The sequence below is a fragment of the Columba livia genome, chromosome 4 (assembly GCF_036013475.1).
Source record: "Columba livia isolate bColLiv1 breed racing homer chromosome 4, bColLiv1.pat.W.v2, whole genome shotgun sequence".
NCBI lineage: Eukaryota > Metazoa > Chordata > Aves > Columbiformes > Columbidae > Columba > Columba livia.
In genome coordinates, this window is record NC_088605.1 from 29,633,144 (window position 1) to 29,661,033 (window position 27,890).

Consider the following 27,890-nt stretch of genomic DNA (forward strand, 5'->3'; position numbering starts at 1 on the left):
TAGAGAGATTTCTTCACATTTATGAGCATTGATTGTTTTTTCCTATATGCTGTGTAATGGAATTTTAACAAGTGCACTGGTAACAAACACAGCTGGTGTAAAGTGTGAATGTCTTGCTGTCTTCTGTGCTAAGACATTGACTTCTTATTTTTTTCCTTTTCCTCCAATCTTGGTACTTACAAGTGTCATTTTGGTGTGTGTTCTTGCGAGGGTATGCAGGTAGTAGCAGTTGTGAATTGGTAATGTATTAGGTAAAAGCTTTATATTATCTGGTTTCTAAAAATGTAAACAAAACATACTTACTTTTAAAAGGGACTGTTGTTTTGGCAGGAATATTTCATTTTAATTGCAGGTATTAAAAAGCAGCCTTTTTAGTTTTGCACTTCTGATTACAACAATAAGAAATAACTTTTGTAGTTTCTTCTGCTTTACCTCCTAGTAACTCCAAATACTGTTTTGCCAGGTATCTCAGTCACTGAAAATTGATATATCTGTGTGAATAATGTAGCTTAGGGTTACTTCAATATATTCCTAATGTAGGTGTGTCAGGTAAGCTCTTTACATAAGAAGTACATGGCATAATAAGTGTTGGCTGAAATGTGATGATGAGTTTGTGAATATATTTGGTTATTGTTTCACAATGAAGTCTGACAAAACCAGAATTTTTATGTAGACAGTGTAAGCTTAAATGACTGTATTTTGATTTTTTTCCCCACAAACCAGTAGAAGATTTTTTTTTTTTCATATTCTGAATTATTAATGTTTGAAAATCGCTGACTGTGATTGTTAGGAGGGATTTTTTTTTTTCCCTTGCAAAAAATCAATGCACAATCTTTATTCTGTAAAGGCTCAAATAGGAGAGTTACAACAAATACGGATAAGCCTACTACTGGCATGTTAGAAAAGTACAGTCGATTTCTTTGAAGTCAACAGACTCAGGGCATTGTAGTTGCATAAGAGCTTCCATCAGTGTGGTGTAAACCTTGAGATGCTCTAAACACCTATATATTGTCATTGATCACATGTATCAAATAAAGTTGTATGAAGTGCATGTTAGAATAGAATTCATTGGTTTTGAATAATGTGATAGAAGGCAACCTGAAGTTACAGTGTTAACTTTAATTAGATTATTGTTTCCGCCAGAGGGGCCAAATTCTAATTTTTCACCTATTATTTAAATCAATTAGTGATGGATAAAAAGTGTGTTTGTTTCCAAGGAGACTCTGTGAGTTCTGCCTTTAGGAAACAACGAGTTGTTGTGTAGATCTTACACTTCCTCTTTCCCATCGCTTCCTGAAGGGACTTTCACTTCTTTTGATTCTCTGTGTTGCATATCACACAATTTATTTGTTTAAGAACTAAAATATATCTTGATAGAAGTGTACAGCATTTACCCGCACTTTACATTCAGCATTTACACTTACACTGATTAAGTCTTACAAGGAAATAAAATTGATTTATAAGAAAAAAAATATTAATACTGTTCAGGAGCCAGTGTGTCACATGGGCTGAATCACAGTGATTTGTTAATTAAGTTTGGGGGGAAGAAAAATGTAAAGAATGTGCAGTATATTATCCTGGGTAAATGCCTTATGCTGCGGTTGTGCAACACATGAAGAGATGACTCAAATGCTACTATAAATGTATAAAATACATCAATATATTTTTAAACATGGTTGAATTTCTCCTTTGTATCTTCATGCTGTATGCCAAATCACAGAAATACAAGTTTCATGCCTCTAACAAGGCCATTTAAGAAAATACTATGATATTCAGCTGATTTTAGTTCATGGGACTGAGTGATGTAGCTAAGTTATGACTTTTCTGTTGACCACCTTCATTTGTGATAACCAACACATACAGTCAAATCAGTTAAGCCAAACACTTCATAGCCCAATGATGCTTTGAAATGGTTATCGATGCTTTGAAAAGCTCATCATTTTAATAATAATACATATGCAGGCTTTATTTTCTTCACATTTATTGCCTTAAGAAAAATGATATGAAAATGATCCAAATAAGTAAAAGCTTTACTCACACTATAGTGTTCGAGTGTGCAAATGCTGTGCATGTTGCCGGCCTGCCTGAATGTCTTTTTTAATTACTCAGCACATTTTGAAAGTCAGCAGTCAGACTTGGGCAGCTTCATAAAGCCGTGATTTGTGGTGAGGTTTCTGTGGGAGGATGCTGCACATAAGAATTACGTTTATTGTTGAGCTGAAATGTGGAGGGAGTGCGATGAAAAGAATTAAAGTGAACTGAACCATACAAGATACTGACTTTCATGTTGCTCTTCAAAGAAAGTTGATTTTCTTCAAAGTAACATGCTGTCTTTCTCTGCGGCCTTTAATAAAGCCACCTTTGAAACTCTTTAGCACAGGAAAAAACAAAAAAAGTACAATTACAGTGATCTGTGGAACAGTTTGGCCCAGAAGAGAAAAATAGTGATAGAAACTCATGTCAATCTTTAGTATCTGTGGATACCTGCTGGTGCACCTGTGATACAGTTGGGTTGAGCAGGATCATCTGCCAACAAAATTGAACTCTTCTCCCATTTTTAAAACCTCTTTTCTGTTGCTTATAGCTTTGCTAAGTTTTAACCATATGGGCTGTAGGTTCATCACATGTCTTTATGACTCAAGCTAATTTTTGTTTTAACTCAGGCAAATTATTAATTAAACTTGTGTTTTGCCTTGTTGAAAAAAAAAATAAATATCCCAGGACCCTTTGGGAACATGGCAGTGCCATTCTGGTTTGTATCGAGGCTCCAGATACTGCTGAAGCAATGTCTCTCTTTCAAAGATCTGCATTTTTACCGTCATCATGAAAGCCTGCCCAGATTTTCTGTCTTCAGAAAACTGTAGTTTTTACGCATTCACCTGTGAAAACTTTAGAAAATAAAATGAGAGATTCTGCCTTTATTCAACACCCAGGACTACACATTATTTTGAACGGTGACCTCAGTGGTGCTTGCTGCATCTGCAGTTGACATCTCATCAGAGAGGGACTGTGAAAATACTAGAGATGGAATTAAAACTAAGTTATTCAACAGGACAAAGACACTGTAATTATGAACTGCATAAGGAAGGGATTGGGCGATAATTCTTTAGAAGAGCAGTGGTTTACAGTAGATTACTTGAGGAGTTGCTGCAATAAAGACAAACCGTGTTGTGATAGACAGATCGATAGATAGTTCACCAGCATGGAAGACATAGGAAGTGATACCTCCACTCCACACAATAGTCCTCCTCAGCTGTGACACCGTAGGCAGCTGGGTTGCATGCCTCAAGAAAGATGTAGATGAAATGGAATGAATCCAGAGGAGAGGAATGAAATTAATTAAAGATTTAGAAAATATGGCCTATGGAGGAAGGTTGAAAGGTCTGGAGTTATTTCAGCTCCAACAGAAGAAGAGTAGCAGGGTGAATGAGACATAATAACCTTCAAATGTCACAAAGCTGTTGTGAAGCAACATAAATATAGATATATATATAAATAAATATAGTTGGATTCTTCCTGGAGCACTGTGATGGAACAGATTACTCTTTTGAGGTCTCTTCTAGCCTTATAAATCCTCAACATCTATACTGTCTGGCGTTGACCAGATTGTACCTTCTCTCCTCGCAAATGCTGTGGCTGGCAGGATTGCCTGTATGTGACATCTCCAAAGCAAGCGTGTGAGCAGAGAGCCTCAGTACTTTCCTTGTAACCTCTTGTTTAGGATCAAATCTGACATCCATTCCTCTGTTCTTTCGTAGTGGTTCCTCTGCTGGTGCTTGGGCAGAAAGTGTGAGAGATCTAAAGACCAGGTGGCGTGGGAGGAAGCTGAGATCCAAGTGACATAGGGAAGAGGAGAGCTGGAGATCAGAGGTATGGATTTCACAAGAAACTGGACTGTGCGATGAGTGGGATGATACATGAATGCATGACATGAGGAATGTGAAGGGAGTCTGAGACCTTGAGGCAGATTATTGGGACTTAGTAAGGAGCAGGACACAGAGTAAGCTGTTAGGTGGAAATTCATGTTGCTGGCAGAGACTCCCAATATACCAAAAGGCTTGACAAGTGCAAACTGGCATTGCAGAAGTAAGGATAAGCTGACTAAGAGCCAGGGGAGATGAAATCACATGAACAGGAGAGACTTGTTGGAGAGTATGGGACAAAAATAATTAAAGGTTGGAGGAAACTGGTGAAGAGTCTGTCTTCTGAAGATTACATGGTCTTCTAAACACAGCTGTGTCTTCGCATTTGTGCTTTGGGAGATCCATCATAAGGGATTTCTTGGTCTTTTCATGTGGAGAATGACCACCCATTACTGCAATCAGTTGTTCTGTTATCTCACATAGTCAGCACTGTGGATGTAAAGACCATACTGCACCACACCACTCCTAGTTGGATGTGTAAAATAAAATGTGCAAAAGAAGTACTTTTTCAGTCTTTGTTGTTGTTGAAGGGTATTGACCCATTTGCTGGTGAAAGAAAGGAAGTGCCAGGACTAAAGTTCCTTGTAAGGATTTAACCTCTTTGCCCGTATTTATTTTATTTGATTTTTAATGGTATTACTGGATTTTCTTTTACCCACAAACCCAAGCTTTACTGAGAACACAGAGTGGATCTGCCCTCAATGTGAATCATGATTGCGTACTGAAGGAAGTTGTGATCTCTGGCATCTGTGACATCTGTTGCATAAGCGGGAACTTTATCAAGAGAAATTGAGGCAGAAGGTGGCTTAACTAAAACATCTTTCACTCAAATGGAAAGCTTAGCTAAAGGCACTGAAAACTAATTAAGGCTTACTATTGCAATTCTGTCTTTTTAAAATGTTTGGTTGTTTTGTTGTTGTTGTTGTTTTGTGGTTTTGTTTGGTTGGTTGGTTTGTTTTCGTTTCAGTGGGTAATACTGATGTATGTAAAAGATCAGGTCCTAATTCCCACCAACCCAGTGAGAAGCATTAGTACTTTCTTAATCTTGCAAATGATGTGAAAAGGTGTTGCCTCTTATGGCAAGATCAAAAGATATTACATTTTTCTTCCCATTTCTGCTTCTAGTGGAAAAAAAAGGCACTTTTTCACATCTCTCTTGAGAAGAAATCTTGTACTTGGACTTCACAGAGCTGTCAGAGCATTGTAAGTTGCTAAGGGAAAAATGGGTCTGATTTTTCTTGGTAGATACTTGGCAGTAGCCTGTGCTGGCCCTTGTGGGGGCTGTAGTGATGAGCAGTGCCATACTGCTCTCAGCCCAAAATCTTTGGCAGTCACTGCTTCATCCGCTCCTCGTGTGTGGAGGAAGGACAAGCACCCTCAGCTTGTACATGTGGATTTTGATGCTCTTCCCAACCACCCTGTTCCAAGGTCCCGTTGACAGCACAAGGGTGGGTTGTACTAAAAAACCCCACTACGTTTTTTTTCTGGCAAGTAGATTCATCTTTCAGCCACCCACCCAGCCTTCTGAATGCTGTCACGAGTTATTGGGGTCTGGTATCCTGATACCAACACCTGATATTTGACAAACTGTGTGCTTCAAGTGATTGTGTTTCCTCAGATAAGACGAGGGGGAAAAAAAGTAGGTAAGCTTTGGAGCACACAAATGTTTCTTCAGATGGGAAGCAAAGACTCCCTTTGACCAGGGATTACATCTGCTCGGATACCTGCCTGCTGGAACCCCCTTTCCAGCTGCTGCTGGAAAGCTGCACCTGTCCTGGTGCTCTTCAGGAGCCTTTCCAACCAGAGGCTGTGTCAAGACCAAGCAGTGGCATTGTAAGCCAGAAGGGTCACTGAAGTTATTTTTTTCTCAGCCAGCTATTTTCATTGAACTATTTTAGGTTGTCCAAGTGAAAGAGAAGATGAAGACCCGTTTGTGACCCTGACAGGATGCCGAATGCTTTTTGTTTATCAAATGGGATGGTGACAGTAGCTTTAGCTGCTAGACCACATTTCGCATCATTCTATGTGCAGTATGCTTATTCACAAATTGTAGCTTGACTGGTTTGAGAAATTGCCTTCAATTTGCTGTAGCTCATATCCAAAACCAGTACAGGGTAATGCCATTTCAGCACTAGGTGGCTCTCAGATTCTCTTCCAGGGTATTTATGACAAGAGTTGTCTGTCTTCAGGCGCACAAGATGGCTTTTTGTCCATACAGTGGCTGATTAATGAAGGGCAACTCTCCTGGACAGGAATAGAGCTTCTGTAGCTCTGGTTCTTTGGCTGTCACACTGAACACACATGAAGAAAATCTCACTTAATGGTGCACTGCAAGCTGGGCTTTGCAAGTATTGTCCTAATTCGATGATGTGCAGCTGAGGTAGATAGCTCCACTGAGGACTGGGGGAAATACTCTCCTACTCTATTCTGCTTATGCCTGATGTTTTGTCGGGGCTGGACAAGGCAGGAGTCTGTGCTTATGTGAACATTATGACATACTTAGGTGACCCTTGTAATACACACAGCTTTTCAAGTGTTACATTTGGCTTTGTACTATCATGACTCAGGAAGACTCCTAGTGGCAGGTTGATCACAGCTTTGTGGTCAGATTTGAACTCTCTTTTAATTATAGGAAGTCTCGTCCAGTGTTTTGGTACCAATGTCTCTTTATTCCTCATCCTCATCTCTTCTTTTGTCAAGAAATTATTGAGATTTTGTATCTGACCATCAAACAGTAACTACTGTCTCACAGGTCCTGTGTGATCCAACAGATGATCTGAATCACTTCAGGGCAATGGGCCCTGAGTAGGACAGCATTTTAAGAACCCATTTTTGGCACTGAGATTTTTAAGTCAGTCTTGTTTTCCATGGAGACACGCAGGGATAAGGAGTGTGCTGCCCATGGGTAATGCTGGAGTCAAAGGGTATTTTTTTACAGAAGAGTTTGTTTACATATGTACATGGAGTTTGTGAATGTGTATCTAAGCCTGTATACCTTGAAGAAACTCCAGTTGTTGGTGACTTTCCTTTCCATCCTCATGGATTTTCTATGTACCACTACATCACTTAATCTAACCTGTTCACATAGGGTCCTAGATTCTGTGTTCTTCAGTTTGTAGGTGCCTCAGTTAGGAGTTTTAACTAATTTAAATTAATTTTAATTAAATCAAATTAATAGAATTGCTTAAATTATAGCTGCGGTCAACAATTGTGTTTTAAACGTGTCAATAACCACATAACATTGAGTATTGTTAAAAAAGCAAGCACAGGCATTCTAAATTGGACACCCAAAATCCGTGACTTATGTTTTTACCATAATTTCATGTGTGGCTCTACATCTGCCAAACAGAACAAAAACATTCTCTTTGCTTCCAGGGTGCTCTGCAATGTTGACCCTTCCCATCAAGATTTGTTTGTCCCAGGGACCAGTCTGTGTCACTTTCAATCTTCAGGAACCTTTGGCACAGGGCACAACTGGCCACAGGTGTCTAATCCCACTTCTCCTGGGGACCAGACTCGCTTAGTTTTGCCCAGCCACACAACTGAGCTGCATGTTGAATTTGTCATGCACATTTCTTTTTGCAGAACTTCATTGCATGTGGCAAGCGTGACAGTATCCTGTGATGCACAACAGAGTCCAAGTGTCCAGCAGTAAACCCACAAAAGCCCAAGCAATGACTCTCCATTACATGTACACAAGCAGTTCTTTACAGATTGTATAATAGACTGTGCTGTTGATTACTGTATTTTACTGCGTAGCTCTTACAAATTTACAAATTTCAGTTAATTACTTTTGCGATATGCAAACTGCTAATGCAAGTTCCCCATGTTAGTAGAACCATTAAGTCTTTCCATGTTCTGTAGCTGTTTGAAAGTGTCATTCTTAAGCTTGCCCCTGCTTGAGTTGCACAGCTATAATAATTAACATTGTTTTCTATTTTTTCTGTGTGGAGAAAGATATGTTCTATAAATTATAAATATTTCTATACTGTAGATCTGTATGGAGCATAGTGATGATACAGTGCTGACTGCACTAGAAAGGTTTGTGAGGAAATGAACCATTTGGTCTTCAGAGCAGAGCATGACTCCTGTGTGGCACATCGAGCCTTTGTTTCTAAAGAAGAAAAATATTGCTTAACTGCCCATTAAGTCAGCTTCAGTTTTTCTATTCTCTAACTTGTTAGTACTTATCTCTTGAATAATAATGATTTTAAGTAGTGTTTTGGGTGCAATATCATGTGTCTGTGTATCGTTGGATATATTTGAGCACAGCTTTTCCTTTTTTTGGTCAATCTAAGGCTGTCAAGTAGACGTCGCCTGTTCTTTATAGCTGCTTTTTATAATTAACTTTGCTCTTCATCTTATGTGTTTATTTGGGCCATGAAGGTCTCAAGCCTCAGAATGAGTTAACCAAAATATGAACATTTTTATTTTTGAGAGACAGTTGATGTTCTAAATATCTAAACTGACACATTTAGGATTTTTGAAAAACGTCATTTTAAAACAAGATTAAAAAAAATGTTAATGACTTTTACTAATGAATTTTACTAATTGAATTTGAAGGAAATTTGACTAGATTCCTAAAAAAAAAATTTCTTAAAATAAAAGCCAAATCTTAACCTTGTTTTCTAGTAGGCAAAGCAAAAAAAAAAAAATAAAGAAAAAAACTATTGACAAGGCTTTTTTAATATTAACTTCAGCTTAACAGTGCTGTATGATTGAGGATACAATACTGAGTTCATAATTTAAAGCTATAGAACATTGCAAATTCAGCACTTTCAGACTGTGAAGTTGCTTCATCCACAATGAAACAGAAGGAAAATGGCTATAAGAGGGGAAACAGCCTAGGAAACTCTTTGACTTGGCTTTAACTTTTGTCATTTAGTAAATCAGTTTCATTCTCTTCTATCCTCTTTTCCAAATGAATAACAACCATCACTCCCCAAAGAATCCTGCTTTTTTAAATTTTCTTTTTGTCTTCAGCAAAGATACAAATACAGAAAGAATTCTAGCACTAATAGTATTTTTCCAAACGCAGAGTCTACATCTGTGGTTCTGTTTATTAGACCGTACTATGTTATAATGTATTTATTAAAATATTATAACACGGTACAGGTGTGTGTGTGTATATATCGATACACAGGTGTACTGCTAAATATAATATGGTCTCACATCTGAGAGATTTGGTCCGGCGGGGAAGGTTGCTGGTGCCAGACTGGAAGGAGAAGGAGAGCTGCACCCTCACAAGTAGACCTGCAAGTGGTGGCCAAACATGTGCCTCAGGACTGGTGCTGGGAAGGGCTCTAGCAGTGTTTAATCATTTAAGCTCTTATCTGGTGACCTTCAGGTGTGCCGCTTTGTAGGTGTTTGCTCTTGGTCTTGGTGCTCTATGGATGGAGCTCCTGCTGAATTCTGCCTCTGCTCTGCCTGCCCACGGGGACTGCGCTGCTGGTGTTGCATTTCTCAGCTATTAATTTCAATTACTCATTGTTCTCTTATCACTTAAAAGTTTCAGCTCTTTCCTATGATTTCAAGCCCAGAAGTTTTTGTTAACCTCTCAGTCTGCAAATGAAAAGGCCATTTAGATTTCTGTTTTATGCCCTTTCCTGGCTGCAAGTGTGATATTTATTTATTTATTTATTTATTTATTTATTTGTTTGTTTGTTTGTTTGTTTGTTTGTTTATTTTTCCTTTAAGCACGTTTGTAGGACCGTGCATTGTTGGTCTTGGTCAGCATAAAAGAGGCAGCTTGGGGTTTTTCCAAACCATCTTTTAAAATTGCAACAAAAACTCCTTGTTAGAATGAGTTATCAAATGTCAATAATTAATCTATCAAATATCAATAATTAACCCATAAAATTTCAGTAATTTAAAATAATAATGTAATAACAATTATTTAGTGGTGTTGCATGGCAAGTGATATGCTGCATTGACTAGTATTATTTAGTGGTAAATATTAGATTGGTAAGAAAATAACTGATGCCGGACTTTTCCTAGGGATGTAAGAAGCTGAAGACATTCATTTCTTTGAGAAGCTTATATCAATATATTTTATTTTTTAATCTATTGGTATATGGGGATGGCAAGCAGTCCTCTGTTTCAATAAAACTGTCAGAAGTAAAAAGCTAAATGGCTGTTTTCAGGCTTTTCATTGGGTGTTTCCAATCAGAAAAATACAGACTGATTACACCAGGTGCTGGCACCTTGTAATCTTCTGAAGTTGGTAACTGAGGAAACTGAGTTCTTTTGTTCTTTTGCTGTTCAAAGGTTGCCCTCCAAAAACATGCCAGCGATGTTTACCTTTGATATTTCTGTTAAACACTACCAGAGATCCCCTGTGCAGCGGGAAGCAGATACAGATGGCTGCAAACAACTGCAGGTATCTTGTAGTCAGCTCTTGACTTCTGATGAAGGTTTTTAGAGCAGAAATGGAGTTGCAACAATACCTTGAAACAGTGACGAGGTGAATCCAGAGGTTAAGTGCGTGCATTTTCTGGCTTCATGAGGTTTTTTTTTTATTCTAGCAGAGGAATTAATGTCTTATGGCGACTTTGAGCTTTGGGAAAGAAAAATAGTACTGTCATGCACTGTCACTGACATTCCCAGGAAGGATGTTAGAGTCATATGAATTTTGCAGAATACTGCTAAACTTAAGAATATAAGAAGACTCAAAATAGCCAGCTCCTTACTTATTTTAGCACCACTTTCCAGCTTCCATTTTGACCCTGTCATCCTTTTCTGAAGAAGTTTAAATGTCTCATAAGCTGTGCAATGATTTTTTTCTCGCCTGTAGTTATTTCTGCTAAAGTTTTATTATTTCTTAGTTGCTTTTGTGGAAATTGCCTATCAGAGTTGATACTGGTGTCAAGTACAACAGCTGGCATGTATGGATCCTAGATATAGGTGATGGTGGCAGCAACTGTGACCTTTAGTTCAACTCCTCATCAAGTGCCTTGGGAACCTGGCTAAAGGGACGTTTTGCACTCGGGTAGAGGTCAGGCTTCTAGGTATTTTTGTTGGGCTTTTTTATCCTTCACCAAGATCTGGAAGATTACTCAGTCAGTTATGTCAAAATAATGCCAAAAGTAAATAAATGAACTCATAGCTGGTTAGTAGGTTTAAAAAATGGGGAGGACGAGCTCACCACGCAAAGTGATGCACAAGAAGGAGGCTATGAAGTTTGGATGTTCCATCTGCTCCTTCATCCTTTGCATGGAGAGAGAAGCACATGGTCTTCTCCTGGAGTTGATAGACAACGTGAATTTGGTGTGTGTGGTCAGGCTGGGGAGAAAGCAGTGTGCAGGCACAGAGACTGGGCTTTTCAAATAGCAGTTTGCCACTTTAGGTGATTCTCAAGGTCATCTCTCAGTCTGCACTGCTGTGCCTGGATCCCCCGATAAATGTATCTTTGTTTTACATGGGCAAAATGCACACGGTTAGCAGTAAATGACATGACTGCCTTCTTACTTAAATAGCAAACATTTTGATATAAATACAGGATACATTTCTGTCCTTGCACAGGTCCCACGGTCCTGGCATAGAGCAGCTGCTGGCCCAGTTCCCCGATACTCCGTCTGATAACAAGGCAGTAAAGCCCCGCTGAGCGTGAGCGAGTGCCGCTGTGGGGATGGCTCCACTGGTCAGTGGGTTTTATCCTCCCTGTGAAATGCTCTGTTAAGTTTATAAAAGATTAAAAGAAGAAGCAGTGCTGTGCTGCACATATATTTGCTTTCTTGTCAGTGGCATATATTGTCTACACCTGACTGACCGTGATACTTTCCTTCTTTCTCTGAGTTGCTGCTGTTACTATAACTTCTGCCTATTTTTTTTTCCTTTTTATGATGAGAGAATGCCTAAGATTTTGCTAATGTGCAATACATACTACCTCATTCTTTCCGTTTTCAAACAATCTAGTCTTCATGGAGTTTTCTTGAAAAAAATGATTGGTATTCATGTTTTTATTTTCTACAAGCTGCACTAATATTTTGCATCTCCCCTGGGACTCCAGTGTCATAATGTTCAACATAATTAATATTTTTTTTATTTTAAATAACAGTCCCTCATTTGCCTTGCAAAATATTCCTTATTCTCTAAATATTTAAAGAACTGATGTTCATCAACAGTCATTAATTCTGCCATACAAACTTGTTCATTAGTATTTTGTACTGTTGATGTATACATCTGTTCTACGCCTGGGGAAATGGTTTGATTTAAAATCAAATCGAATCATTTTTCTAATGGAGGAAACGCTGGGACTGACCCTGTGAGACTCAGGTTCTTTCCAGTGCTTTAGAGTGTAAATAAGCACTGCGGCTCACAGCAGACCCCACAATCAGGATCAAGGCCAATAAAGATACACATCTGTTTACAAAGGGAACACTTTTTCTTTCTTTTTACATAAAACACGTCTAAAGGGGAATGCAAAACTGGTTCATGGTATGAAATGAAATGTTTTCAGTATTTAAGTTGGGGTTTTTTGTTGGTTGGTTTGTTTGTTTGTTTGTTTCATATGAAAACACTTTGGAAGATGGTGAAGTAAAGTAGATGTAGTGCCTAAGGCAAATCTAACTCTTATTGATTATCTGTCTAGTGCCTGTATTTCTGCTCAACTGTTACTTAATGCATTAATAAACTGGTATCATGGCTTTTTAATATTATAACAAGAAATGGTTTGTAGGTTAATACATGCTACAGTGATTTGATTTTTCTAACTCTAGTACATTATATCAGATAACAGTTTAGTAGAGAAGAATATTTTGCTTTAGGAAAAATAACGTTTCTCTACAAATTCTGATGTCTGGTAGTACGTGACATTAGAATAAATAAAATACTTTGTATAGAATATATGTAGAAAATAATACGAAATAGAATATTTTTTCTTTATAAATTCTAGTGTCTGTTAAAGGGATACTAACTTTACATTTTAATATTTCACATACTGTGACAGATCTCCTACGCATAAACTCAGTTACTGTGCATCTTTGACACGCTGTTTTAATATCTGGAGGGCATGAAGAGCATTTTCTGGTCAAAACAGACTATTTAAGACACAGGCCTGGCTTCAGTAGTCCCAGATAATTGTCAGAATAACATATAATAGACCTGTTCACACAAGGCACTAGTCAGCATTGTTTTCTCTGAATAGTTTCCTGATCACCTAAACTGTTACTGTGTCTTGTAAAACGAATAAATAAATATATTTACTCTGTTTAGGTGCATCTGTTTCTCAAAGCTTTTTTTCTTTTGTAATGTGTGAAAACCTTTTCTGCCAAGGTTCATAAACTTCATTCAAAAATCAAGTAGACTACCATTTCAGATTCTCCCCTCTCTTTCCCAAAAGTAACAGATGTTTCTTTTCTCTGTGCTTGTTCTTCCTGCATCTGCATCTGTTTTTAACTATGAACAGTTTAATATAGTATTAGTGTCATTCCAGTTATTGTCATCATGAAAAGTAAGAAGAAATACAGGAATGTTTTCCCCAATAATATGAGCTATGTTTTTGTTCCTAGCAAAAGGGAGATGACAGTTAAACCTTTCAGATTATTTGCAGTTTCCTGTAGGTAAAAGTGAACTCGAGCTGGTCTCTAGTCTGAAAATGACATGACTGCTTTAGGAACTTCTTGAGGATCTGGGCTTGCAGCTTCAGGCTACAGATGCTGTGCTAAGAAGGGGGGACACAAGTTTCTTGGTTCAAAGCTGGATGGCCTTGTGCCGTCCCTGATTGTGGGTGACTGATCGTAAAGGCTATGTAGACATTTTTGGGGTAGCACTCTGCTAATTGTCTGAAGTCTTGGGTCTGTTTAAAAACCACATCAGGAGGGGGAGGAGTTTAGACCTGTGTCATTTACACTTCCCGATTAAAACAGTTCTGGTCGAAGACCTTTGTTCTACAGAGGAGATATTGAACACAGGGTGCTGTCCTGATATGTCTGCAAAAGAGACCCTTTCTCTGCTGATCCGATGTCTGGGCAGGTGGGCTGATGCAGGGTGGGGGATGCCGTGTGCCCCATCGCCAGGTTTCTCCAGCCTCCTGGTCACAGTCTCTCTCTCCTGTGGTCCTCTGAGTCATTGGAGGGGGCTTTGAGGTTTGTATGCAGGCTGATGTTCATTGCAAAACAGCAGTTTTTCCTCTTGTGTGGGAAGTTTGACCCAGGAACAGCCATTTACTTGTAGGACCGTAAGCACGCACATCCTTTTGGTAACGCATCTCCTCTGGACCAAAAGCAGGGGGCATTTTGTTGGCACTGGGGATCTGGTCACACTGTGTGCCTCACCTGCCATGCACATCGTTGTTGAAAAACATGCACTGCTGCTTCAGGTGGGACACTTGAAAGGCAGTATTCTGCTACTGAACTGATGGATCTCTTGTTCATAAGAACTGCTGATTCAGACACTGGCCTAAGGGAGAGTAATTGTGGGGTTTGTTGGCATCTGAAGTCAAAAAGAGAGTTTTCCAGTGCATTAGAAAACACAAAATGGTATAGAATTCTGTTGCATACTATTAACAGAAGAATTGGAGTCTGCTTGTGTGTGCATAAAGACCCGTCTTCTAAACATTAACCTTTTTCTTTCTTCTTATTAATGTAACCATGAAGAACATTTTTTTAATAGTGAGATGTAGATCTTCTGATAGCTGTGGGCTTCTTGAAAAAGCAAAGTTCTTGTCGAGAAAGGGAAAAGTGAAATCATTATCACATGAAATAGGTCTGTTGTCTCACGCAGGAGTTGTATTTTTTCTGTGACTACTAATTGCTGAAGCACCCTGAGGAATAATGCTCACCCAAATCTATCTTCTGCTTTAAAAAAAGGCTTTCAGAAAAGTCAGTGACGGTTTGATCTGAGAAGATATTTTAAAACTGATTTAATTGAAAGGTGTTATGAATATTGTTTATTTCTGTTTTAGCTCAACTTACTGAGGTTATTTTCTAACTGATATAGGTTATACCAAAATTAAAGTCTGTATACTGCTTATTATATTTTTGCTTTTCATGCCGACAAAGCTTATCTATGTGCAGATTCAGGAAAAACAATGCAAGTGACTTAATGCTCAGTGGGACATGGCAAATGACTCAGGACATTAAGTTGACAAACGAGGAATACGAGGTTGTGTGTGACCAAAGACTGACAAATGCAGAACTGTGGGTTAGAGTCAAATGCCTTTTTTTGTAGTGTTGGCTTTCACACACTTGTGTAACTTTAGCTAAGCAGTTAGCCACTGTAGTGTTCTGCTTGATTATCTGTGAAAATATATGCAGCAACATCTGCACTACTTCATCTAGTAACTCAACAGTTTGATTACATTGTTTAATGCCTTTGTTTGTACTTCTAGACCAAGCAAAGCAATATGTTGGTGGTATAGAGCTGGAGTCCACAGGAATAAATTTCTCTTGAACATACATGTAAAAGCAGAGACAATTCTCAAGATGTTCTTGCATCTTGGGGTATTAATGTTTGTCGATGCCTGTGCATGCACATGTTTAATACACGTGACAAACTTGCTCTGATAGTGTGCAAAACTACCGGCACAACCACTAATAGCAATGAAACTGGAACCTCATTGTGCTAAGCCAGGAAAACACGTGTTTCTCTGGTCAGAATGGAAGATAATGAGGCTTGACTTGGGTAAGAATTCTGGGTTTGTAGATGAAGAGGGACCTGATCCTTGCTAGGACTTGCAAGAAGGGATGACTTAGTTATGACAGTCCAAAACAGATGTTAAATTTACTGTCTAAAATAAAAAAGAGGTCACAGTGATATGCCTGGGAGCAAGAAGTAAGTTTTAGTTATGCTGACCTCCAGCTGACTTTGTCTCTATGAAGAGGAAACAGAAAAAGCGACAACTCTGTAGAGTCTATTCTCTTGCCCTGCTGAAGGATTCATGAGTTGGGTAAACAAATCTAGGTTAAGGCAGAAACCTTGGAGCACCAACTTTGGGCCTTCAAATCAGAAGAGCATCAGAATTTGTGAAAAGTAATTCCTAGTCCCTTATTCATTAATTTCTCTGTGGGAATGGGCATCTCCTCTTCAGATCTTTATAACAAGCCTGATATATTTTCCTGCCTGTACAATATTCTATCATACACTAAGGGTTGGTGAGTGTTTGCCTTGGATTCTTAACAGTAATTACAGTGATTTATTTGATTTTTGTCCTCAAGAATTTCCAGTCATTGAAAGATTAATTAGAACATCTGTGCTTTAGCATGATCTCTGAAGACCTTTTTCTGCACTGAAATGGTTTGCAATGATCCCCAGGACATCAGTGAAGCAGTATTGCTGTCTAGTATAAAGAGAATCTTTCCACAGGTATGATGCATCTAGCATTGCTGGACTAGTGAAACACTCCTTTTTTGCTTTTTAATGCCTAAACCAACCATTTAATGTATGTAATGAATAAGGCAAAGGTATGAAAAGGAAATGGTGCAAGATGACAAACAAGCAAAATCACAGAAACTCAGCTGCAAATGAAAAGCTTTCAGAAAGATGGGGGTATCAACAGACTTTGTAACTTGCAAGCTGTTACTGTTTTTTATGACATTTTTTGTGCTTCAGTGATTTGCTGTGCACATTATAGATGAGATGTGACAAACTACAAAATTTGGCAGTGGATGTGTGACCTGGCTCTCAAAGGTAGGCTTGCTGTCGAGCATCCCACGCTTGCTGTGTGTGCTTTCCATCCTCAGCGATTGTTTCAAGTTGGCTGTCTGCAAATGGAGTTGATAATATATAATGTCAGAAAACAGTTTTGTTATTGAAAGTGGCTGTTGTGCTACGCTAGGCACCAGAATAAGTCAAGTCACACTGGGGCATGAGACTGTGCAGTATTATTGTAGCGGTAACATGCTTCAGCATATATGGAAGTTCCTAGCTTTTTAAAAGTTGTTTAATAGAGCCACATAGTGTTATAGCAGTACTTTAGGGTTGATACTGTAAGCCACCTATTGAATTCCTTCTTTCATCGTACCCACATCAAAACAGAGTGTTACACATGTGATGGAATGGACTAGACCTGTGACGTGTTGCTGTTAGTCAAATATTAAGACCAATTTCTAATCTATTCTTAAAACCAAAACATCGATGTTGCAATTTTTTTATATGCAGTGAAACAGATATAAAAATGCAAGGAAATAAATGTTTCTGAAAACAACTTTACTTCTCTCAGCGAAAACCCTTCTAGAAAGTCTTCCTGTGTACTTACATAAGGAGTGTGATAGAAGTGTTCAACAGGTGCAGAGAGACAAAGATTAATCAGGTTATTCTGTGCATTTCAGATTTTGTAGCACTTCTTAAACTCAGGAAGAAGAACAGAACCCAGCCCAGGAATAAACTTTTGGTTAATTCAGGAGCCTGTTAACCAATAGTTATTTAGGGCGTAAGTTCTAAACTTTCCTTTTTAAAGCTGTGTGGTTGTGTGTTTTGGTTTTTTTTCATGGATACTGCGATGTATAATCTAATTCTATAATTTACTTTATACATGTCAAAAGGTTTGTAGCAACTGCTAAGAAAACTTATGTGTGAAAGTAAAGAAAGAAATGTAGAGTTTCTGAAGAAGATAAAAACCAGGAAGACTGAATTTTTAATATATGAATAAAGATGAAATGTATACGATATGTGACTCTTTTTGAAAAGATGTAGCACTTAATGTAGCACTGCTTTATTTTAAATATGCTTTTTAATCCTCTCTCGGCTGGCATTAGTCAGCCCCGATGAAGTTGTTAGCACATTATACACAGGAACTCTTTATCAGCTATTATTTTAGCCTTGAGTCTTGTGCAGCACTCTCATGAGTGGAAGCTTGCAGATACAGCTCTATGGGATGCACAGGAAAAAATAATGTTTAGCTCTGCATTTTAACCATGGGAAACACAGAGCATCATTCTGCTTTGGCCTGGGAAGGGATGCTGGAGCAGACAAGGCTTGGAGCTACCCTCCTAAACCACTGAAAATTCTATAAGCCAGCATGTGTATGGCAACCATGACCAAGACCAATTGGTTTGCTCTGTGGTCACCTATACAGGTTTCCAGCTGATGGGAATATAGAGTTGAAGGACAGCACAGTCATGGGCAGGAGGAATGCATTCAGTGGCTGAGATGCAGCTGAAATAGCTCGGAAATAGAGTTAGGTCTGATTTTGCACAAAGCGCAGGGTACTCCAACTAATGAGAAGTACTTGGACATGTTTATTTTCTTTGTAGATTGGGAAAATCAGATGGTTTTGTCATTCCTGTCTAGTCTAGCTGAACACCATGACTGAAAACACTGTGTCAAGGCTCCAGTGGTCTATCTACACCAGTGTTGCAACTGATGCTCCTGCTGCTGTGCATGGGGGTTCAGCAATTGTGGCTGCTTTTAGGGAGAAAACTAGTTCATAAAAGGATGTACAGATCAGATTTCTTAGGATTTTATCTTCTAACTACATTTTATGGATTCTTATACCAATCTGCTAATACATTTCCCCATTTATAATTGCTTGGTGTTTGTTGTTTTAGGCAACATGTGTAAACACGAAGTGTTCAGAGCAGCAAAGCAACTAATGTAACAAAAGGAGGTTGTAAAACAAGTAAAGCTGGATAAAGGAAAAAAAATCAATGAGGATGTGTGGAGGGGTCTCTTTTGCTGCAAATATATACTGGCTTGTATAATAGAGTTCTCTTCAGATGAAGCACTATTCATATTATGAATAGCCTTTTCAAGTAAATATGGCTCACTGGCATGAACACTGAGAATTGCTATGGCTGTCAGCATCTGTTCTTTTATGTTCAGAACAATTTTTCCATCAAACGTTACAGGCCAAAAGGATTTTTAACTATGGTGTACCACTACATTGTAATTTTCCTACTACAGTCAGTCTGGCAATGAAACTTTTTTCAATAAGAGAGTAAAGCAAGTAAGGTTGAGTGTATGAATCCAACATGACGAAGCTCTTCCTCTACAACACTGTTAGCACAGAAAGCATTCATTTTGTAGAATGACACACAGATTTTATATAAATAAGGGGCAGTTCTTTCAGAACAGATGTTTAATACTCTTAATGAAACTATTTTAATTTATCACCCTGAAAAATGATATTTTATTCTAAATAATTGCCTTACTGTGATTGCCTTTTAAAATGCAGAAATCTGTGAGCCACATTTCAAATAAAAAGCCTTCTTTTTATGTGCTTCTTAAACAAGTGCATACAGCGATTGTGCTTTGTTTCTAGCACAGCCTCTGCCAGCATCTGCGTGAGCTTCACCAAGGAACCATCACTGTGGTGTCTGAAAGCCGATTCTGGCCACAACTGCTCCTCTGTGAAGACTGGTGATGTCTGGTCACAACAGCCCATGCAGGAGGCAGATTTGTAGTCACAGCAAGCACAGTCCTGAGCAGTAAAGGTGCAGTGTCTATTTTTACTGCTTCAGTATGTTGAGCCCCAGTGAGGAGGGGAATTCGCTACAGGGCAGATCCAGTACTCCTCAGACTTGGCTGGGCTGGGTGCTGAGATTAAGGGAGGCACCTTCCCTCCCTCCCCAGTGGGAGGCTGAGATCTGTTCTTTGCATCCAGCCGAGGACGCAGGTAAGATGCAAAGGGGCTGAGATGGCAGCAAGTGGATTTGCTTTATCCTGAGTAGCACTTGCACTGCTGCAAGGGATCTGTGCTGGTGCAGGGATCCGTGGCACGAGCCTCCCGCTGGCCTGTTGGGCTGGTGCAGATCACACCTGCCTCCAGCTTTATCTCCAAATCATAGCTATTTCAAGTGCCTGTCACCAAGGCACCCTAGCAACTGTGACAAAAATAAAGGTGGGTGAGTGCAAAGCTTTTGCTAGAAAGCAGGGGAATTTAGAGGGGTTACAGGGCCTTGTTTGCTGTTAGACTCTGCCAGCTGAAGTTCCTGAAGTTCAGGGAAGACTCAGAGCTCCTGTCTGCCCCAGCAGAGAGGAAGGATGTTAAAATAACCACACACAACATGAGGGGAGAAGTCAATTTATAATGTTTTATTAACCAAACCCTGTTTCCTCAGCAGAACATCAATGGCAGTTAAAAAAAAAAAAAAAAAAAGTTTAAATGTTTCATTGATTTATTATAATTATTGCTATTGTTTAATTATTTATTTTAGCAGAGCAAGTAGATTTTCAGTCTTCCATAGCAGTTGCCTCATGCACTTTCCTCTAGTCCCAGCTTACTTGTGCTGACTGTATTAAAGATTTACAATGGCACTTAGCCAGAAGAAGAAGGGGTTGATCAGTACACCACTTTACCTCTAGCTGTTGTTGTACTGCATATATGTTCTGTTTTGAAGAATGTTAATCCTTTATATTACAAAATCCTCTTAAAAAAGAATAATCCTGGTATTATATAAGTGATAAGTAACTCGTCCTTAGTGTATGATCATGTGTGGGCATATTTCATCACGAATACTTCTATTCACATATTCATCAGTAAAAAAGAGTGGTAATAGCATAAAAATAAGACATGCCCAATTTCATTAGGCAGTCAGTGGTACAATCAGGATGTGAGAGTTCTTTTCCAGACCACAGGCTTCATATACTTTCAGATTATTATGCTGAATATTGCTGCATGTTGCTGTGCCTCCCTTTCCATAAGGAGTGAGTTGTTTTCATCAGAGTTCATGTGTCTGCTGTGGGAGGGTTTTCACTAAGGTGCTTGGTAAGTTTAATAATTAAGAAACAATTCCTGCACTTAGATTATGCCTTGTTCCAAAAATTGAACTGTTCCTGAAAGAACTTTTTGCTTTTTATTCTGCTTGAAGGGATGGTAGTATGTTACTAACTCCAGGTAACAGCATCTGTGCATACAGAAACCTTTTTGAATGCATGATGAAATAATGACAACAAATCCTTACAGGAGTATTTTGGTTTTTTATTTTGTTAATCAAAGTGTCAGAATGATGGTCTCCTAGCATCATAAACTACTGAAAATTTGTGAAAGCTTTAAAACCTGCTTAAAGTATACAAATGTGCAACAAAAGCATATGTGTCTTGTTCTGTGCTCATCATTCTTCCTGCCTCTTCTTTGCCTTTGATTATCGCAATACATCCTTGTACACACTAACAGTCCCAAGTAGGAAGTCCTGTATTTAAACAAGTGCTGTGTTGTATTTTTGTCTTTTGGATTAGGAGAAACAGATTATTTTCTGTTCATTAGGGAAGTTTGTCTTTGGAAGATTTATGAAGAAGTCATTTTCATCTTGTCCAAAGACATATCCAATTTTGTACCCACATGTGAAATGTATTTATTGGAGTGATGGGTCCTCACCAAGATAACAAATGTGTGAAGAGTGGCATGCTACCTAGTAGTATCATGCTGCTAGTTTCAATTGTCTGCAACAGCAGTCATTATTTATGTCTGCACTGCGTAGGAAACAGAACAAATCTGGAAGCTCATAGATTAAGAGATTCAGAGATGCTATTGACTGGATGCATGGGAATCTATCTGTTTATACTTTGAAATGTTTTAGAGTTGCAGTTTCATTTACTTTTCTGAAAGCAGAAACATAACAGTAATGATTATAGGAAGATCGGTTAACTGGCCAGATATTTATTAACGAAACTATACTTTATTTGTAGAAAATGCAGAATAGAAGCAAAACAATCTATTGGAACATATTCCAAAGTCTTGATTTGAAGGTTGTTTACATGCTCACGGATAGCTAACATCACTTTTTCTTTCCCTCAAATGTTTGTATTCAATTACAGAATGATGTCTCAAAAAAAAGATGTAGTTTGTGCAGCCAAGCAGGTTGTACAGCCTATCTAAGTTAACATCTTTTGTTAATCTAATTATGATACATTGTTGGGAGGCTAACTGAAGGCCTTATCAAAGCCTATCTGCAGATTCTACTTGGTGACAGTCTTTGAATAGTCTTGTATTCCTGCTTGCAGAATCCAAGTTACAAGCTTTTCTAGAAAATTGTTCCCAGGGTGTCATTCTTTTAGTGTTCCTCTATTTTCCATTCCCATCCCAAAGCAATATGAAAGCCCAGCTGCCCCGGTTCTTATTGCAGCTTGCGAGGGACAGGTCCATTCTGTAATCTCTCTCACTACTGGAGGACCTGGCTAATGTGGCTGTCGTATAACCCACTTGGTCCTTCACAAGTCTGCAAACACAGCTCCAGGAGACCGAGCTCCTCACAGTCAGCCAGTTGCCAGGGTGTGCTTTGGAGGTTGGAGAGCTTCAGTGTGTTTTATTTGGAGTTAGTGATTCTGATACTTAGTGACAGCCCAATCCCAGGAAAGTCTGCTCTGGTGATGGTAAGATCTCACAGGTTATAAGATTTCTGTACTATGTGGTCTCTCAGTCTCTTTGTAGGTAGAGTGAACAGACTTTGGTTTCAGAAATTTGTTGTTTTGGAAGGCTTTGTGAAAGGAAAAAGTCTTAAGATCTCAGTAATTTGAAAATGCAGATGCAAAATGCAATGCTTGCTTTAGTGATTTCTCTTGCAAGGAAAGGGGAGATCCTTTGCTGGAATCCTGCAGATCAGGATGAACTGGTGGAGTTACTTTTACTTACTGTGTATCAGGGGCCAGTAAACCCACTCTGGATTTTTCTTTAGATCTGACATTCCACATAGACCTTTGATGAGTTTGTCTGGCTTTTGTTGAGTTCACTTTGGCCAAGGTTTATTATTCTATCAATGCCTTCCCCTAATCTACTAGACTAGCCTTTTTAAAAATATACATAAAATAGCTTATTAATTATAACTTGAATAGCTGTCACTTCTAGAAAGCATCTTCCTGTTGGAAGCAGTACAAGGTCTTTACATGCTCTGCCGCGACAAAGCTGTCCCTGGTGGGAGGTTCTGACACTGAGAGAGCTGACAATGTCCTACGCCTTGGGATCATAATGTCAGGCTTAACGTTACTGTCTTTTCCTAGTGGCTGTCTGTTATATTTAACACGTGAAGGCCTCCTCTTTCCTGGCAGCCATTCAGCTTCTGGAATACAGGCCAAAATGGTGGATCCCTTCTGCATTTGCACTTAGGTCTGGATGAAGTGAACTGTCAAACGTTCGCCCTTGGTGATTTTGACCTGCAACGGGGCATTGCTAAGAGTCAGCCTACAAAACGTACCGTTTAATATCTGCAGGTCGCATTTCCAAATCACTGTATTTCCAGGGCAGACCACTCTATTCTGGTTCACAGTTTCTCAGCTTGGTACACTGCCTTGTGTTCTGGAACACTGTGTTGGGAGCAGCATGCTGAGAATTTAGGTCCTTATGAAAAACACGAGGCTTGGATCATCCAAGCTTGTCCTACAAATTTAAGTGGATTTTCCATCCAAGTGCAAGAGCCTATTCTATGTCCAGGTGCCGTCTCAACCCTCCATGTCTCTTGCACAAAGCATGTATTAAGTTTGGAATGCAAATAAAAAAGAGCAAGCAAAAAAGCATGGTTTTGTTTTTGTTTTCTCCACCAAACTTCTTCATGAAGAGCTGTACCTCACCTTCCGCATCCAGTGCCTGTACTGTGCTCTTCTGGAGCTGAACCAGCACTATGGGAATGGAGACTCAGTTCCTTAGCTTAGTGGTTCAGATGTGCTGCAACTGTTGTCATGTTTGCTCTGAGGGACCATGTGTTTTTTGTTTCATTATTGTTTGTTTGTTTGTTTTTGTTTGTTTGTTTGTTTGTTTTTCCAAATGCCATATAGCTCCTGAGGTCCTATTTAAACATTAGTTAGAGAATTCTCAGTACTTTCACTCTACCAGCACTTTTCTGACTGTCATTAGCAGAGCTGTAGCAATGGCCACTATTTTTGTTGGCTGTGCTTTCCCCAAACACGTAGCTCCCCTCTTCTCCATTGCTGCTCCTTAAAAATGGACAGAATTTCAGATTTTTTAAATCACTTTGTGTATTTACAGCACTCATAGGCACATAGAAAACTGGGTATTATACTTTTTAAGACCAGAATATTACCATGCATTACAAATTTTTTTTTGACTAAAACTTGCTTAGTTTTAGATCCAGAAATGGAGCTGACACCAAAGGTGCTGTGCATGAAGCTAAACATCTCTGTAAAATGCGCTGTACTTAAATATAGTGGTCATAACTTTTCTGATTAATCAATAGGAATGCAAGACTGGCTTCTCTTCTTCCCAATGCAAAGGAAATTGAAATCTAACGTATATTTAGAGAAAACTAGGAATGTGTCTTTCAGGGAACAAAATAAATATTTTCACCCCTGAATTAATGAGCCACTTATTTCTCCCACATCAATACAACTAAAATTGGTATTAGACAAACATGAAAGATAAAACCTGGTGATACTAGTTTTAAAGAAGCATAATGGACTCAGCCACGTCTTTCAGTCAGATTAATTATAGGGATTTGATTAAACTCCTTGAATTACTTCTGTGATCATAACTAAAGCATTCAGCTAATCACCTTGCCTTTGCAATAATACACACCTGGTCTCTTGTGGAAATTTCTGAATGAACCAAGTCAACTGCTAGATGAGCTTTAGATGTCCCTTCCAACTCAAACTATTCTATAGTTCTGTCTATCTGGGTAACAAGTTGCAAATCTCATTATCAAGATTTTTACTAACTTTACAGGATACATATCACTTAAATAGAAACCTATCAAAAAAAGGAATTTAGGTATATAAAGCACAAATGTCCCATATCTCATTTATATGCCTGTGTTAACTTCCAGTCAGCTATTTTGATGATTGTGTGAAATTTCTTTACTGATGGATTTCATATATTTAACATTATTCATCAATGAAGTCTGTACGTAATTTTCCTTATCACTCGTAAAGAAATCAATTTATTTGAGATGAGTGTACATTCGGCAATGTGAGTTGAAATGTGCCAACATTTGGTAGAATTTTTATCGTCATGTCTTGGTGTGTATTCACATAGGTAACTGGGAAAAAAAAAAGGCAACTTGTATTTTTCCCACTTACTGCACTGTAGTCAAGGTCTGTACTGTGCTGTACACAGTACTCAAGATTATGCACTGCATTTAGTCTGAAATACCACGTCTGGCTCTAGTCACAGTTACGTCTATGCACTCAGAATTACTACAGAGGGGTTTGGATGGTGTGCTGGCTTTCAGCACAAGGTGACTATATTGTCAACCCCTGTAACCTATCTTTCCATTAGTATGCTACTGAACCATTGCAAGTGCACCTGCCCCCTATGTGACAGTTCATTTGCTATGTAGAATTTTGCTAAGAATTTATAGAGTTTCAGCTGCTGGTTAGGCAAACTTGTGGAGGAGAAATCTGTCACGAGCTCTTAAATACAAATGTACTGTTTCTGGTTGAGGAAATCCTTTGTTGTTAAAAGCTGGAAGAATATACTGAGAGCTGATATACCACGGGTGTGACATGTGTGGCTGGGGAAGGCCAGGAGGGGTATATCCATGGTATATCACCCCAGCCACATGCTGTGGATGTCATTACTGGGGCTAGATGGGCGTTGAGCTGACCAAAACACCAGACAGTGATCATCTTGTCTTGACAACAAATACTAATACTTAGTGCTTCTGTTAGTATAGGATAGAAAATGCCTGACTTTTCGTAGCATCTTCTACTGAAAGTTGTGCTTTTAATTAAATTGCCTTGGTTAAGCTGTCAGGCAAGGCTGTGAGCTGAGTGATTAAACTGCATTTAACCTTATAGTTGTTTGGGTAAACTGAAGTGAGCTTAATAATCTTTAAAGTAGCTTTTTGATCAGGGGACTTGAACAGAAAGGCTGCATTCAAAAGGCTGGATTCTTGATTTATTATTTTTTGGCAAGATTTCTTATGTTGGAGGATCGCATCAGAGACCTGTCATACCTCTGAGCATCTGAGGGGAGAGCGTCCCCCTCTGCTTGCTGTATTGTCATTTTGGGAGCATAAGAAAAACTGACTGTTAGGGGCTTTGCAAAATGCCCTAATTTATCAGTTTTTGGGGCGTTCCTAAGATTTAATCTTAAATAAAAGGCTGCGTAGGTTTTGAAGAGTATGGCAGCCAAATCATCAGCGTCCAGAAAGATGAAATGGACATAGAATTTCTGTCTGTTCAGGCTGCACATGAGGTATGCCAACAGCTGAAGTCAACGAGATTCCAGCTCCATTGTGCCAAGTAGAGTGGTCAGTGAGATTTTGAATTAGCAACAGCTGCTAATTTTGTCTTTCAGACATAAACAACTGTGGAGGTTTTGGGGTTTTTGGAAGCTGAAACTTAGAACCAGATGTAAAGAGAGTGCAGCCATGCAAGTAATAGATTTGGCATTGAATACGGCTGGCAGGTGAAAATGAGAGGCTGCAGTCAAATATATTTTAAACTCACCTCTTTATTACTTAAAAAGAACTGGCAAAGTTTTGGTCTTGGATTTTCAGCAGGACTGATAAATTTCATGAAAGCTTGGAACATGCAAATGTTACCAACTCAAATAAATAAAGAAAATCTTTGTAACTGGAATTTGTAAAAAACATGAGAATGCATCTGTCTTCTAGTCAACAAATGTTAAATAATTATAGCATTAAAGATAGAAGTTTTATCTTTTTATGCTGCAGGTCCCCTCTCCAATTACATCTGCTTAACATGATTTAATAAATAACAAATTAGTATTTGCATGTGATAACAGTTTAGATGTAGGAAATTTTGGTTTTCCCCCTCCAGTAAAGACTTTTCTAAGGTTTTAGAATGTCAGTATGTTTTAATTTAAACCACATGTCGAACCCTGACCACATCTGTCTCTCAGTGTGTTTTAAAAACTTACTCAAACTCTACTGTAAATACGTGATGTGTCTTTGTGGCAAGTTTCCCTGTTTTGCCTGGGTGGCAGAGGGGAGGACAGCAGTGCTCCCAGTAGGTGGGATAGCAGCCCATAAGGGTTTTTAGGAAACTAGCATACTCCTTTTTTTTCCGGGAGAAAGGGCAGTTTTCCAAAAGCCTGTGGGAACCTGTTGAGAGACAACCCAGCTGGAACAGGCTAGCCCAGGAGCTGCTGCCTCTTTCAGCCCCCCTTGGATTATTATCCCAGCAGGTGGGATTATTATCCCAGTTCATGGGAAATTTTGGCTCCTGCCTTGCTGGGTGATGGGGTCAGCGCCTGCTGAGCTGGGAGCCAGTGGGAACCTCTGTGGTATGGTCCAGCTGCCTGCTGGTGGAGAAGGTGGGAAAGGAGCCCTGAGATCAGCAGGATGTGTACAACTGCCACTCACAGAAAAGATTTCAATAGTATGGTTATTCAGGCTGTGCTTGCTTGGGAATATCTAGTGATGCAATGCTAAAACATATTTAGCTTAAAAATAGTTACAAATAAATGAACTTTGTTTCGGCTCCTGCATAGGATTTTTCTTAGAATTCTGGAAGTGCTGTTGGAATGGCAGCTCTGACTTTGGCCAGGTCTGTTAGTGACCTGAATAGAAATGATGTGTGTGTCCCTTTACTGTTAAAGTTACCATTATATACAGATGCTGTTGATGCTGGGCACTATTCTGACGTGTGTGGTACCAAACTCCCTCGTAGAGTTTTATCATAATGAATCAGAAACATAGCTCTTGTTTTCAAGTATGCTCCAGTCCTAAAAGACACAATATAATGGATATGGACAGCCTGCCAATGCCAGAACGTGTTACAGGCGTGTGTGTGATTTTTCCTTTCTGTGTATTTCTCCTTTTCTGAATTTTTCCTTTTTCTCAAGAAGTCTCCATTGACTGTCAATTGGCGCATATGAAGGGGTTTGTTGCTTTTTTTTTTTCTCCAAGAAATGTTACGGTTCAGTGATGTAAAGATTTATGCAGATAATGCTGTAACTGGTTTTAAAGGTTGTCTGGACCCACCTTGTCACCAAGCAATGCTCACCCAGTTTCTCATCCTTAAAGTGAGTTATTATGTTGCTTCAATGTCAGATCCTGATTCTTCTGAGCATTATTGTTTCCAACCAAAACAGCGATAATTCTGAGTACTCTGTCAGTACTTCCAGAAATAAATCTGGTTTTTGTTTTGTTTGTTTGTTTGTTTGTTTTTTAAGCC

General features: G+C 38.9%; 1 protein-coding gene across 9 annotated transcripts in view; it reads left to right on the plus strand.

The window, feature by feature from the left end:
• CRACD (capping protein inhibiting regulator of actin dynamics) overlaps positions 1–27,890 on the plus strand; it is a 130,096-nt gene that overhangs the window by 2,096 nt on the left and 100,110 nt on the right. For 5 of the 9 annotated variants that reach the window (XM_065060957.1, XM_021285914.2, XM_021285917.2 and 2 more), the window contains exon 2: positions 3,759–3,870. The exons of the other annotated variants lie outside the window; for them this stretch is intronic. The gene's annotated coding sequence lies outside the window, so the exon portion shown is untranslated. The remainder of the gene's footprint in view (positions 1–3,758; positions 3,871–27,890) is intronic. 9 annotated transcript variants of the gene reach the window in all.